General features: G+C 38.7%; 1 long non-coding RNA gene across 1 annotated transcript in view; it reads left to right on the top strand.

Moving 5' to 3' along the window:
- The window catches only part of LOC122465573, a 44,753-nt gene extending 29,908 nt beyond the window's left edge, over positions 1 to 14,845 (top strand). Inside the window, exons 2-3 of the long non-coding RNA XR_006290511.1 lie at positions 10,315 to 10,409; positions 13,516 to 14,845. This is a non-coding gene — a long non-coding RNA (uncharacterized LOC122465573). The remainder of the gene's footprint in view (positions 1 to 10,314; positions 10,410 to 13,515) is intronic.
- The last annotated feature ends 381 nt before the right edge of the window (positions 14,846 to 15,226 follow it).

The raw sequence follows: 15,226 nt of genomic DNA, 5'->3' as shown, positions 1-15,226 counted from the left end.
TTATTTGGGTCAGAGCACTGGAAAAGGCCTAAAATATCTGAATGGTGTGGCTTTCGCATCAGCTCAGTTCACTTCACTGCTGCTCCACATTACAATGTCAGTGACCTGTATTACCTTCCTGATGGTAACATAGCAAAAATCTATTCAGATCCAAATGTGGCTAGAATAAATGCATATATAGAAAAAAGCATTATAACAGTAGTTGCTGAAGAGAATGTGGTGAATGTAATATGTGGATTTTTTTTATAAGCTATTTGATGCACGGTTTCTTAGCTGCAGAAATAATTCGAATATTAGCTTGGATGTAAGAACTTGTATGTGGAATGAAAACTGGCTAAAGGCTACAGCACACAAAGGATGATGATAGCAATACATGGTATCTAGTTGAGGGCTGTAGGAATCACTGTTAAGTCCAGTCTTACTTAACATCTAGGAAAGTTGCAGACACCAGAGAAGACAGATGAATAGAAAGGGACACAGAGATTAGAAATATAGGAAGGGAATACCCAAATGAGATTCAGCTGGAAGAACTGCAGGTCAGTACATGTGGGAAAAATAACTGAAACAAAGATAATAAATAGAGAAACCTGGAAAAGAGCAACACTAAGACTATGGCTACACTAGAAATGCTTACTATACTGGCAAAACACTCATAGCACGGTGGCAACTATACGGTGTGTTGCATGTCTGAAGTTAATGATTTGAGATTGTCATAACGGACTCAATTGGAATTATTTAATCAAAATTATCAGAGATTAGTACAGAACTATGCAGAAGGAATAGATACATTAACCCCTTAATGTGATAAAAGCTGGCTTTGTGTCTCTTCACTTTATCAGGTGTAATGGAGCACTTTCAGTCCCTAACTAAGTTGCAACACCTGTGTCATTATATAGGGTTTTTAAACAAAGAAACCTCTTTGCGAAAAGAAACATGTTCTGATGTTGTTTTTATATATTCTGTTTACCTGATTTATGTGTGAAGACAATTATTTACAGCTGTGAAGACTAACAATTCTTCAAGAGAAGATCTTTCAGTGCATGCGTCTTTCCCCATTGATTCACTAACAGGAAACATCTGCTCTAACAGTCATCCCTCGTCAGTTTCCCAGGTTTATATTTGCCTATATATATTAAGGGGATGTTTTCCAATAATAGCTGGAGTTTTATAGACCTGAAGACGCCAAAGATTATTAAAAAGTCTAATGCCTAGAATTCCTGACTAGGGTTACTTAGTGGTCAAGGACCAGTGTTCTGGGCCTTAGAATTCAACATAATCCTTGTTAATATCAAAAAGCTTCTAAATAATTATCTATGAATGAAATATACAGAAAGAAAAGGACTATAAGGGTTAATGTTTACTAATAGATACTAACGTCTGCAAAGCTGCTCTTTCTATAGGTAAAATAAAACTATCCCACACAAGTGAAACAAGCCACACCAGTAAAAGAGCAGATTTGCAGGCTTAACTGTGTCTAGCCTAAGGAACATTGCTAGCACAGAGATGTCAGCCAGAGATCACCTGTTCATGCCCTTGCCTGACATAGCTCTTTTGGAAGAAATCTGTGGACATGGTCACAGGGGTGATGGTCAAATCAGGAAGGCCAAATCACACCTGAAGTTGCAGCTAGCAAGAGATGTTAAGAGTAACAAGAAGGGTTTCTTCAGGTATGTTAGCAACAAGAAGAAAGCGAAGGAAAGTGTGGGCCCTTTACTGAATGAGGGAGGCAATCTAATGACGGAGGATGTGGAAAAAGGAAATGTAGTCAATGCTTTTTTTGCCTCTGTCTTCACGAACAAGGTCAGCTCCCAGACTACCTCACTGGGCAGCACAGCATGGGGAGGAGGTGACCAGCCCTCTGTGGAGAAAAGTGGTTCAGGACTATTTAGAAGAGCTGGATGAGCAGAATGGATGCGCTGCATCCAAGAGTGCTAAAGGAGTTGGCGGATGTGATTGTGGAGCCATTGGCCATTACCTTTGAAAACTCATGGCGATCGGGGGAGTTCCCAGACAACTGGAAAAAGGCTAATGTACGGCACATCTTTAAAAAAGGGAAGGAGGAGGATCAGCCTCACCTCAGTCTCTGGAAAAATCATGGAGCAGGTCCTCAAGGAATCAATTCTGAAGCACTTAGAGGAGAGGAAAGTGATCAGGAACAGTCAGCATGGATTCACCAAGGGCAAGTCATGCCTGACTAATCTAATTGCCTTCTATGACAAAATAACTGGCTCTGTGGATGAGGGGAAAGCAGTGGATGTGTTGTTCCTTGACTTTAGCAAAGCTTTTGACACGGTCTCCCACAGTGTTCTTGCCAGCAAGTTAAAGAAGTATGGGCTGGATGAATGGACTATAAGAGGGGTAGAAAGCTGGCTAGATTGTCGGGCTCAATGAGTAGTGATCAATGGCTCAATGTCTAGTTGTCAGCCAGTATCAAGTGGAGTGCCCCAAGGGTCGGTCCTGGGGCCGGTTTTGTTCAACATCTTCAATAATCTGGAGGATGGTGTGGATTGCACCCTCAGCAAGTTTGCAGATAACACTAAACTGGGATGAGTCGTAGATACGCTGGAGGATAGTGATAGGATACAGAGGGACTTAGACAAATTGGAGGATTGGGCCAAAAGAAATCTGATGAGGTTCAACAAGGACAAGTGCAGAGTCCTGCACTTAGGACAGAAGAATCCCACGCACCGCAAAAGACTAGGGACCGAATGGCTAGGCAGCAGTTCTGCAGAAAAGGACCTAAGGGTTACAGTGGACAAGAAGCTGGATATGAGTCAACAGTCTGCCATTGTTGCCAAGAAGGCCAATGGCATTTTGGGATGTATAAGTAGGGGCATTGCCAGCAGATCGAGGGACGTGATCATTTCCCCTCTATTCGATATTGGTGAGGCCTCATCTGGAGTACTGTGTCCAGTTTTGGGCCCCACACTACAGGAAGGATGTGGAAAAGTTGGATAACGTCCAGCGGAGGGCAACAAAAATGATTAGGGGTCTGGAACACATGACCTATGAGGAGAGGCTGAGGGAACTGGGATTGTTTAGTCTGCAGAAGAGGAGAACGAGGGGGGATTTGATAGCTGCTTTCAACTACCTGAGAGGGGGTTCCAAAGAGGGTGGATCTAGGCTGTTCTCAGTGGTAGCAGATGACAGAACAAGGAGTAATGGTCTCAAGTTGCAGTGGGGGAGGTTTAGGTTGGATATTAGGAAAAACTTCTTCACTAGGAGGGTGGTGAAACACTGGAATGCATTACCTAGGGAGGTGGTAGAATCTCCTTCCTTAGAAGTTTCTAAGGTCAGGCTTGACAAAGCCCTGGCTGGGATGATTTAGCTGGGGATTGGCCTTGCTTTGAGCAGGGGGTTGGACTAGATGACTTCCTGAGGTCCCTTCCAACCCTAATATTCTATGATTCTGTGGTAGAGAACAATTTGGAAAGGCATTTGCAAAGCACTAAAACAGCCAAAATAACAATACAAACCTTGTATGTGCTGAGTTATCTCATCATGGAATGAGAAAGTGATAGAGGGGAAACAAGACTTCTCAGGCATCTTTCCACTGAATCCATTTCGGAGGGTAACAACCACAAGTTTAGCACCAACATCACTGGACTAGCACTCTGGCATTTTCTCTCATAACCCAAGCAAGAAGGCACAGAAAGGGACCCTGGTAGGGAAAAGATCCTTGCTTGGGAACCAATCCCCTACATAGCTGAGGAAATTCCAACCTGGCCAGCCATCACACTGCTCTTCCCACTAAGTGACTCATCAAAACTCTGTTCCTCCCTTGAGAGGCCTTCTTTCTCTACGTGGCCCTAGCTATGCTCCCACAACAAGCCCCAACATTAGACTTTGAATACCCCTTCATTGTATAATGTTAGATGTCTGTATATATCACAGGGTATACAGACCCATGCTGTCCCAGTTGTCAAACAGTTAACAGGGAGACTAGCTACCTCTTCAGCTGTGGCTGATTTTTGGCCCTGTAGTAGCTGGGGAGATAAAAAAGGCTGCAGGTGAAAAGGGTGGATGCCAGAAAGGAAGAGGAACCACTAATAGAGTTCTTCAGCAACAGTCTGGTGAGATGCTGCTCTGGTAGCTAGACCTACAGAAGAAGAGAAACATAGTGTGAGTCTAGGAAATAGCCTACAGAAAAGTGTGGTAGGCAACAGTCCGGGAAAGTAGTGGGTGGTGCGGAGAAACTGGTTCCCACTACTATATATAGGGTGCCTGCCTAGAAGAGTGGGTGGGCATGAGTTCCCCCTACCAACTCCAGGAGAGAGGTTACAGAACCCTGTAGAGCGAAGAAGTCTGAACCCCAAGAGGCTACAGCATGTCAACCTTTTGCCAGAGCTACTAGCCTCTGGCGTCACTAGCATTCTTTACCTCCTTAAGAGGGGAGAAAATACAGCTGGAGTCATAGCCAAGAACTACCAGATGCTAGAGTAAACTGATTGGCCAGACAATGGGACAACTGAGATGGACTCCTCATAACACAGATTAACTAAGTGGGGGAGAAGGGGTTGGCAACAGCTGAAAGCAGCTTCAGGTAATACATTTTCTTGTCTTATCCACTTCTTAACTATGAAACATGTCATAGTGGTACAAATGTAAATATGATAAAGAGATTTGACCTTGCATGGAGATATGATTTAGGGTGTCTTCAGAGTGAAAGCACTGCCATTTTTGTGTGGCGAGGATGTAGTCCTTCTTTCTGAGAAAGTGAGAAGATCTTAGTTGGATGAAAAGAGAGGGAAGGTTGGGAAACAAAGATAGGTGTGTGAAGCCAGAGAGAGAGAGATGGAGAGAAAACAACTCTGTGTGAGTAAAGAGAGAGAGGGCATCCAGAGGGATGGAGGGAATCCGGGATTGAGAGGAACCAAGATTAAGTGACAAGACTGAGATAGAACAGACAGACATGCAAAAGAGGGTCCCTGCGGTTTAAGACTGGCTCATCAAGTCAGTCCATATTTGGTGTGTTTCTGTGCATCGGTGCCTGTTTGTTCCTTATCATCGGAGCAGTCATCTCCTGTCATTGATTCATGTTGTTCAAGAGATCTGGAACAGGATTATCCAAGATCCTGTGGAAATGGTCTAATGTGTTCCCGTTAGAGGAAGCATGACTGGAGAAGCACTTGAGTCTCAAGACTTATTTGGGCATTAGACAGTACCCACTGAAATATGTTGGGGAAAGAGGAACCTTGAACTGGGGGAGGAGGGCTGCCAAAATTCAATAATCTATAAGATTATTTCCTGTGCATACAGATAATTTGTTTATGTAGAGGGTTATATGTAACATACTAAGAAGTCAAGTAACGTGTGTGTATATTCAAACTATTATAATTTTTAAAAATTATATGCTTCATTTAATTAATGTTGTAGGCAGGTGGAATCCAGTTTGGTTTGTTCCGGTTTAAATAAAATCCCCTCCCCCCCCTTGTATTATCTTGACAACAATTTTTAATAACTTTTTATCCTGGTGTAACACCCCTCAGCTCTCATCCGCAAGGCAATATCCCACCACTGTGATGGACCATTACTATATCTTGGTTGGTGGTTGTGGGACTGGATAACTGTCAGATATATTTCAAATTATAATACAATAAACTCACTGTGAGAGGTCTGGTTACACATTTTAACTGATGACTTTAACCTAGATATTATTCTGAATAGTTTTGAAAATGTGAGGGGTTTTTTCCCCAAGAATAGGGTAGGCTTGTCTTTTTTACAATTATAGTGAGAGGCTTTTTAGGTTCACTTCCCTAAAGACCTCATATTGTGAATTAGAAGGGAAGTGGGTTGCCCAGAACACTCCTGACACCTGAGATATGTCTCAGGGTTCACTGGGCAGAGTTTCTTATTAGCTTGCCTTTAGCAGTCCACATTAAATAAGAGTACTATATCCAACTGTAAAGTTTTGACAACATGCAATATTTCATTGGTGTGCATGGGTATATTGTATAGGTAACAGCAGGACCTAAAAAGTAAGTCAACCACTGAAGCAGAACAGATTTCAGTAAAACCCATCTACTTCTGGATCAGAGGGTGACAACTAAATGGACTTCTGCCCAATAGCTAGAAAGATGGAGGAATGGGGGAGAGAGTGAATTCTGGCCAAAAAAACACAGTGGCAAAGTTCTACTTGTACAAAAAGCTGAAAAGGAATCTTTGGCATTTCATTGTTTCAGAACAACCCATGGTCAAAAGTGTTCTTGCAATTGCCCGCCTAATTTGTGTGAGAATGTATCATGATTTCACATGCAATCTTGGCAACTGTGTGTGTCTTTGCAGGTGCATTATGTCAAACTGCAAAACCTCAGTTTTTAAAATCTAATCTGCCTAAATGAGTCCAAAAATAGTTCATGAGTCCAAAAATAGCCAACAAATAACTCTTAAAAAATAAAATAAAATGAAGGTCCTCATTGTTTAATATCTATAATAAATCCTTCTTACTGTCTATATGATTTGTGATCACGTGCCTTCGGGGGTGTGTGTGTGTGTGTATGTGTGGGGAAAAAAAAAATGGCCAGCTCTCTCACATACAGTACAACTAGGAAAAATCAATAGTCAGGATTAACATGACAGTGTTCTTTAGTGGCCTCAGTTGCTGGCTTAGTCAACTTTTCAAGTTGTCAATATGCCAGATATTTGTGTGTAGTGTACCCATTAAACATTTTAATCAAGAAAAACTACTGTAATAGCACCAAAATTGGGCATATAATTAAAACAGCTAAAAATCATATTTTCTCTTTCATGTAATTGTACTAATTCTCTAATAAATTTCATAAAGTTGACTTCTAATTCTACTTTGGCACCCTGACAAAAGAACAGAATTCTTTGCAAGTGTTTGCTTAATTTCCATTTTTCAAAGCTAATTTCAATTTTTATTGCTTCATTTTGAATATACTGATTAAAGTAATATTAAGGTTTGCAAAGCTTTGCCAAAGAAAATGAAAGAACGAAATTATGCATATTTAATTAGATACAGTTCTTATTTATGCATAACTTATTCTTAAGGTTGAATTCTTATCAAGTAAACTCTAAATCACTCCATAGTTCATTAGTCAACCCTTTGGGAAAAAAACACTTTAATATTTTAAACCTGTTCCATTAAAGTATGTTGATACTTCATTTAAAAACAATCCAGGAAATTTATTTATTTAAAAATAAAAATGAAAAACCCTGCCACTGGAGGACTACACAATCTAAAAATGTATTTTGACACTTTAGATTGACAAGAAAAATCAAATCAGTTTAGATAGTTGATTTATGGAAAAAGAGGCAAGTATATAAATCCTATATGGGGCAGGTGGAGTTATTTTACAGATGAATTAGTAGAGATTAACTATTGAAATTCCTGAAGATTAATATCAATTAAAAACAGATTTTTTTTTTCTATTTTTTTTCTGTGGGAGTGGCTGCTGTTCCTTTTTTTTCCCCCGGGTTTGCTTAAATGATTCAGCTAAGTACTTAAGCATATGTGGAACTTTAATCATGTGAGCAATGGGACTAATATGTTTAATATCCTGCACATACTTTGTTGGATAAGGTTGACAACATTCAGCCCCTTGCTGATTAAACCTTAAATGATCAAATCATTTAAAATTGAGTGTCGTGTGTTCCTAATTACATCCACAAAGTGCTACATTGCAGTTTTTTAACAGTGAGCAGCAGGATGACATAACCAAACACAAGACTAATAATTTTAAATTGCAAAATGAAATAGGGATCTGTTATAACTGCAGAAGTCAAGAAATTTTGAGCTTATCCTTCAGCAACATTCTTAAAACCATGCATTCCATTCACTGTAATAGCTGTGTATAAAGTATTAGTTAAGACTCAAGATAGTTATCTGTGAATATAGAGACTAAGAGCCTTTTGATTTGCCTACCTGCTGTAAGATGATAGCTTTCAGAAGACATAGGCATTGCATTTTTCTGATTGAAAGAACCAAAAACTAACCTTGGTTTTACTAACATGCATTTGTATACAATGGTACCAATGACACACAAGTGTAACATGGAGGTCCTGGAAACTAAATTTAGATAAAGAAAAACACTTAAGGCAAGGGACTTTACCATAGATTTCCCTGAACTGGCTAGAGAAGACAATAAGGAATTCCAGGTAAACCTTAGAAATTAGGGAATGAGTAGCACAACACAATGGCAGTTGCAATTCATTGTTAATAGACACTTGAAGGAGGAAGCTGAACTACTTATACATTATGGGGTTCTAAATTAACTAACTATTTGGCAAAGAACTGGGCATCACTGTAGACTGCTCATCCAGAATATCTGTTCAATGGGTATCAGGGGTCAAGCAACATGTTGCGATGTATTAAAAACAGGGTAAAAACAATATTGAAAATATGTTTTTTATAAAAGTCAGTGGTATGCTTCACCTGAAATACTGAGTTCAGTTCTGGTCACCCTATCTCATAAAAGGAATAGCAAAAATAAAGGACTCTAAAGAGAGATGACAAACTTATTAGAAGCTCGGAAAGATTTCCATATGAGGAGATACTAAAAAGGTTAGGATTGCTTAGTTTGAAGAGAAGACATCATAGAGGTGAATGTCTAATAGAAAAGGAAAATCAGTGGGTATGAACACTTGCTTAAGAGGTTTCCTAAATTGGGGCCTTAATGTTCTGAACCATGATTTTTAATTTGGTCACTGAAATTTAAGAGGAAACAACTTTATCAACATTGGTCAGAGACTCATAAGCAATGGTACTTGTCCACCTTTGTAAAGCTGCTAGAGATCTGTGGCTGAAAAGTACTATATAAATCCTAGATAAAATTTATTATAGTTGATCACAACTTAAGCTATTGAGTCATTAATTTTGCTAAGGGGGGTGGGGAGAATATTGTTACATCTCTTCACAATAGAATTTAGTAGCCATCTCAATATAGAAAAAATGGTCTTTCACTTTCAGAAACATTCCCTTATGCAGCTTTTATTTCAGATACAGATTACTAAAATGGAATCCTAAACTCGTAGGCTTTACTGCAGATGTTACAAGGACATCCAAAAAGCAGAGATTCAAAGGGCAGAAAAAACAGAGGAAGAAATGCCATCAATTTACAGCTGAAAGCACAAGGGTAAAAGAACATGAAAGGAGCAAAGCCTGGTTAGCAGTATCTTTACCAAACCTAAATTTACCAATTTGGGTCTAGATCACAAATGTGACTTTGGGTGGTAGGACGCCTGTGGACTCCTCAGCCTTTACTTAGAAACTCAGGATCCCTATATAATGGATGGGGAGAGTTGGGTGCCTAAAAATGTGATTAGTAAAGGCCAGCAAGCTGAGTGGGGTGACCTCTAAACTAGCCAGCAATAAATGTCAAGTAAGGGGGGAGGCCTGAGGCCTGGCCCTCAAAGGGAGCATCACAACCACATCATTTTATGGTGGCTGTTTCTGAGGCCGGATCTGGTCGGCATGTTTTTAAGGTGGTCTCTAATCATGCCTTCTTGATCATGCCCCAGAGGTGAGAGAGGTTGGGGAAACACCTAGTCTGAGACTCCCGGCAAGATGCAAACTCTGAGCTGCTCAGCACTGTTAAGATTCACACAGCTGTGAGTATCCCCACTAGACGAAATCTAGAAATGTTGTCACACATGGTGAGATAGTAGCTGAGAAGGGATTTTGAGGAACAACATTTTCTACTTAGGTGCCTGAAGTGGCACCTAAATCCCTTTGTGGATCTAGTCCTTCATCTCTAAATTGTACACTGCATATGACAATTGATTTCTTAAGTCAGGTGTGATTTGCTGATCCACTTGAAAAAACATGGATAGTAATGGACACGGAGTAGTATTTAAATACACCTTATGGCTGTCAGTGGCTAACAGAATGCTGTGAAACTTCGTGTCCCTGAGATCATTACATATTGCAATCTGCCACTAATTACACAGGAAAATAATCTGGCTGCCTTGTTTTCTAACAGTTACCTTGTTATAGAGAAAATAAAAATGCTAATATATACTGTATAAAATATTCTCCTGCAGCATAGTGATTTTTTTAATGTAATGCATGTTTCATAAGAATGTCTGTCTCCACTAATTAATTAAAATGAGTAATCTAAAGGTCAATTCTAAACAAGCAAGAGGTACAGACACACCTACCTTTGGGTAGGAAGTATGGGTTGCTTTATGTATTATTATTCATCACTACACTTAATCAGTTAACAAATCACTTCACTCCTTTATGGTTATAAAGAGAGGCACACCTCTAGGTTAATTATTATCACTATATCATTAACACTACAGAATAAAAATTGCATGTTTTCCAAAGTAAATTGTTCTCTGCAAACCCTTAAGGTTTTGAACCTGTATCTACCAGGACATAGTGCCACTAATGAAACCAAGAATCTAGGACTCCAATTGTCTGCTGACTATGGACCCAGTTCATCAAGGTATTTAAGTATATGCATAACTTCAAGGATGTGAGTTGAATTAAGTACTTTGCTGAATTAAGGCCTAATGGAAGTTAGGTGGAATCCTAGATTTTTGGCTCTCTTAATGATGCTATATTCTGACAGATACAGAATTATAACACTGCCAGAGGAAGACTAGGGAAAGTGAACTCTATCTTGGAAAATTATGCATGACTTAGGCATTGTGAGTGAGAATTTGAAAGACCAGACCTCTGCAAAAGTTTGTTTTTTGTTTCAATATATTTTTCACTAGCCTTTATGAAATATCTTCATTTTTACTCCAAACGGCTTTGCATCTCAGCTGAAAAACTATATGAGGAGGCCTCTTCGTGTAATACTTAATAGTCCAGGATTGAAAGTAAATAGCCATCACAAACCATGTCTTGGTGAATTCCGATTTTCCTCTAAACCCCACCTTGAGAGATGGCTGGGTATCTGCTTGCTAAGTATTTGCTCAGGAGTCCATTTCACTTCACTTTTTTCTGTAAAAATGAAATCTGAAGTAAATTGAATTACGTAGAAATTGTCTCAAATTTGCAGCACATCTCCCTGGTTATTATTTCCACTCAGCCTATTTTGTATTTAGCCAGCAAAAAGATTGTGGGAACCCACTATTTGTTCAACAAGAATCCAAAATGGAATAGAATCACCTGAGAATCACCTTGGCAGCTCCAAATGTTAGTGATGTAACATACAAATATTTTTTTTAAAATCTTTCAAAACAGCATCAATAGGCTTTTTTTTTTTCCTTATGGGAATTTTATAATTCTCATGCTGTCATTGAAGCTGTCCTGTCTTATGAGGACCTGCTTTTTTAAACTTAAGTTGAACTCTGACCTCTACCGGGATCTCTTGTTGAAGAGTGTGGGCAGGTCTCCTGGACTTCCTAAATTACTTTGGTACCTCCTTTGAGAATAAAATCTGCAGCATGAATAATGTCCCCTATATCTGCATGTGAATCTCCTATCCCTTTGGAAGGAGGACACAAATGTCTCTATGGCATTGTCATCGGCCCCTTCTTATTCTGTGGAAGTCAGTTAGTTAGTTAGTCTGGAGATATGTAGGGGAATGGGATAGGTAGTAGAGGAGCAGGCAGGTGAAGGCCAAGGGCAAGGACAATTCTAGTGGTGGAAACACATCCTCTCCATGGACTGAGCACATGGGAGGGTGTGGATTTAGTTGAATAATGGGGAAGGGACTGGGATCACAAATTATTCAACAACTGAATTAATTTTTAAAATAAATGCTTTGTTAAACATCTATAGAGCTGGCTAGCTAACGAAAATGTATTTGTATATCAATTACTTTAGGAAAATAGACAAATTTTGTTAAATTACTAGCAATAAATAATTTATCCACCCCTAAACTCTCAGCCTGCAATCAAATTGTGGCTGTATGCCTGCACCTGTGCACAGTCTGAATCCAATTGCTGAATTAGGACCCTATTTGGGTTCTAACAGGCCGCTGCTTCTCTTCCCACTGTTGCCTCTCCCTGTACTTAGGCCTAACTAAATAATATTTAGGAAGTTCTATGCAAGTCCTAAGAAAACCCTTAAGTTGAGGTTACATAAATACCATTATCCTCCTACAGAAAAAAAATGAGGCTCAAAGAGGTAAAGTTATGTGACTAAGATCAACCAAGTCAGGGACAGAACCAGAAATTAAATATTTGTTTGAAAATTGTTTTCAAGATAGGTGAAGAGGGCAAAGAAATATTTTAATACTTGTTCTTTCCCTTCCACTTCTTTGCTCTTTTCTAATCCTTACTAAAACAAAAATAAAATAGCCAGTAGTCTAGCAATGATTACTCTGTTATTAATGATGCACCAAAGGGATGACCTGTCTGTTTGTTTGAGCAGATCCTTTAATGGACCGCTCTTTGTCAATACATTACACCAAGCAATATATCTGTTTGTAGTGACAAGTTCCATACATTTCTGTTCCACAAAATAGAAAATTATCTACATAGCCAGAACTTAAACAAATATAAATCTTAAAATAACCCAGTTTGAATGGGTATATAATTTTTCAAAACCTCTCTGGATTAGGCTCTTAATATTTACATTAACTGTAAATTGAAGCCATTAATTACTTGACACTTTTCATAAGATTTCCCCCCCTCACCCCAATATTTAGCCAAATCTTCTCTTACACATAAATTGGAGTCAATGGAGTTATTCCAATTTATGTGTGGGTAAAAGAGCAGAGTTTGGCCCATAGTGGTAAAATTACATAAATACATATTCTTAATCTCTGAGATTTCATTGTCAACCCATATTAATGCAAGTTATTTTTTTTGAAACCACAGGTTTCAAAATTAATTGTTAAAACTTTTTATGAGCATGAAAAAAGCAGGGAACTAGTTATACTGGCTAGACCCAGGCATAGTGCAAACTCCCACCTAGCTCTGTCAATTCACCTAAAGCTTTGTTTGGATATAACACTGCTCTGTCAGGACAAATTTCTTAACTACGGAAAAATATATATACATTGTAGAGAGAGAGGAAATCCCTATCTTGCTTGGACCCAAGTCAGGGCAAATTGTTATATGATTCAAAATTGTGTTACCTGATGAACATAGTGATATCTCTATATATGTAATACATTAGTTTTTAAATTTCACAATTTTTTCTGGCAAGGGAAAACTACAGTTGGTGGGGAATAAAATGTCATAGGCCTTTTTGGTGATTGCATGTATCACAAATTTACCAGAAGGTCATCGTGGAGGGGGGAGCGGGGGGGGGAGTCCTGAGTCTTTTGGAGAGAGAGTGAGTGAGGAGGAAAGAGGAATCATCATAGAGGAACCTATTGTTATGTGAGAAGTGTACGTGTGCAAGTTTACTGGAAGATATGCACAAGGTACAGAGTACTTGTTGCGTTAAAATCGATGAGAACCTTTTAAAATAGGCCAGATTTTGTTCATGTTATAGCTAAAGGATTATGCCTAAAATTATTTGGTTTAGTTGTCGATGTAGTGCACTCATATTCATCACCCTCTTCCTGTTTAACTTGGACCCCACCTCCAGCTGCTTCAAATGGTGCACCAAAGTGTAGAAGTAACAAGGTCTCGTTCCTTTCATTTCAGTACTGCTTGGCTTGGAGCAGACTACACAGGTGGAAGGAGGAGTGAAATGGAGCAGGAAAGTGAAATTAACAAGCTCTGAAGTGTTTGGGAATGTGCTAATTTCAGTCTGTGGCTCCAGCTGAGCAGCAGGGCATCAGAATGGAACACAAAGTGTCAGTACATTGCATTGATGTGTAGCAGCCAAAAGTGCACCCTGAGGAAATTGAAGACATAATGTCAATGGAATAGAATATAACAAAACAATGTGCTCCTCGTGGTACATATGTAAATAAGGAAGAAACAAGGTATTTGAGTAAGAGTGGTGTAGCGGTCACATTTATTTCTATTGGCAGTATTTTAATTTATACTGACTGACTCAAGAACAATGAAACCATCTTACAAAACCACTCAAGTGAGTTACAAAAATCTTCAGGGCAAAGATTGTTTTTTGCTTTTGTGTAGTGCATTGCCAAGCTCTCTGACAACATTTAACAGTTAAATACAAATAATTCTTGCTGGATGTGGTCCTTTATTAAAGGTGGAGCAGAGTTGGACCCGGTACATTTGGGGAATATTTTGGAACAATATTTTTCAACCAGAAGGTGCAGATTTAATTGCTTTATTTGACCAAGGTTTCAGTAAATAGTTGCTCATTGTGTCCTCCTGATTTATACCTCATTTGATTTAGAGATTAAACCTACCAATATTAAACTTCATCTAATCACAGAGCAATCTGTACATAAAGTTTCAGATTTTTAGAAAATATACAGCACCATTGTGAATAAACTAACTTTTGACAGGACAAAAGTCTATTTTTTACTTCTATCAGTGAAAAATGGATAGTAATCTGATTTATGTCAAATGCACTCTGTGCCAGATAATTTACAACCAATACATATTAAATAAAAATATGCTAGACACAAGGTACCTGAAACTGTTCAATTGCTATAAGAAATGTATGTAGTTTGTGGAAACAGTGATGTCTGATCATCCCTATTTAGCAGGCACTAGTTGAAAGAATCCATGAATTTATTGATAGGCTTTTCTATGGCTTTCATCTCAGTAGTCTAGAGTACATTGCAAATATTAATTGAAACTTACAACATAGCTGTGAGGTAGTGAAGTATTAAAATGCCCGGTTAGTGGTCGGGAAAACCTGAGGCAATGAGAGGTTAAGTGACATGTCCTAGGTCACAAAGAAAGTCTGTAGCAGAGGTGGGAATAGATTCCAGGTCACCTGATTACCCGATCCAAGAACTTAACTACAAGACCATTCTCCCTCTAATTCAAGCCTACCTAAAATACCATAAGCATATGCTGTAAACTTATGTCCACATGAATTCCATTGTTATCCATGGTACTTACAAAAGCATGTATAAGGAGAGGAGAAAAACACTACACAGAGTACCCAATGGGTACAAATTAAACAAGTACTGAATTTTAGAGTGTGTGTGTGTGTGTGTGTGTGTGTGTGTGTGTATGTATATGTATAATCTTTTTATCTGTCTGGCTCCTTTCCTTAACAGTACATAAGAGAAGCAGTTTTATGCCTAATATTTAGAATTGAAGTTTTACAGCTTTCTGTAAAATTCTGTCTCTAATGACATTAACGCTATATAGTAAATCTCTGGAACTTATTGAAATTCAGTTATTGCTTTTTTTTATCTACTCTGAGGCTGAGTTTGATATCTGCTGTAACAAACAAACAAATTGCAGAAACATCTCCTATGCT

The sequence above is a fragment of the Chelonia mydas genome, chromosome 4 (genome assembly GCF_015237465.2).
Source record: "Chelonia mydas isolate rCheMyd1 chromosome 4, rCheMyd1.pri.v2, whole genome shotgun sequence".
NCBI classification, from domain to species: domain Eukaryota; kingdom Metazoa; phylum Chordata; order Testudines; family Cheloniidae; genus Chelonia; species Chelonia mydas.
The sequence above is the reverse complement of the archived record's forward strand: the minus strand, read 5'-3'. Positions and strand labels throughout refer to the sequence as shown.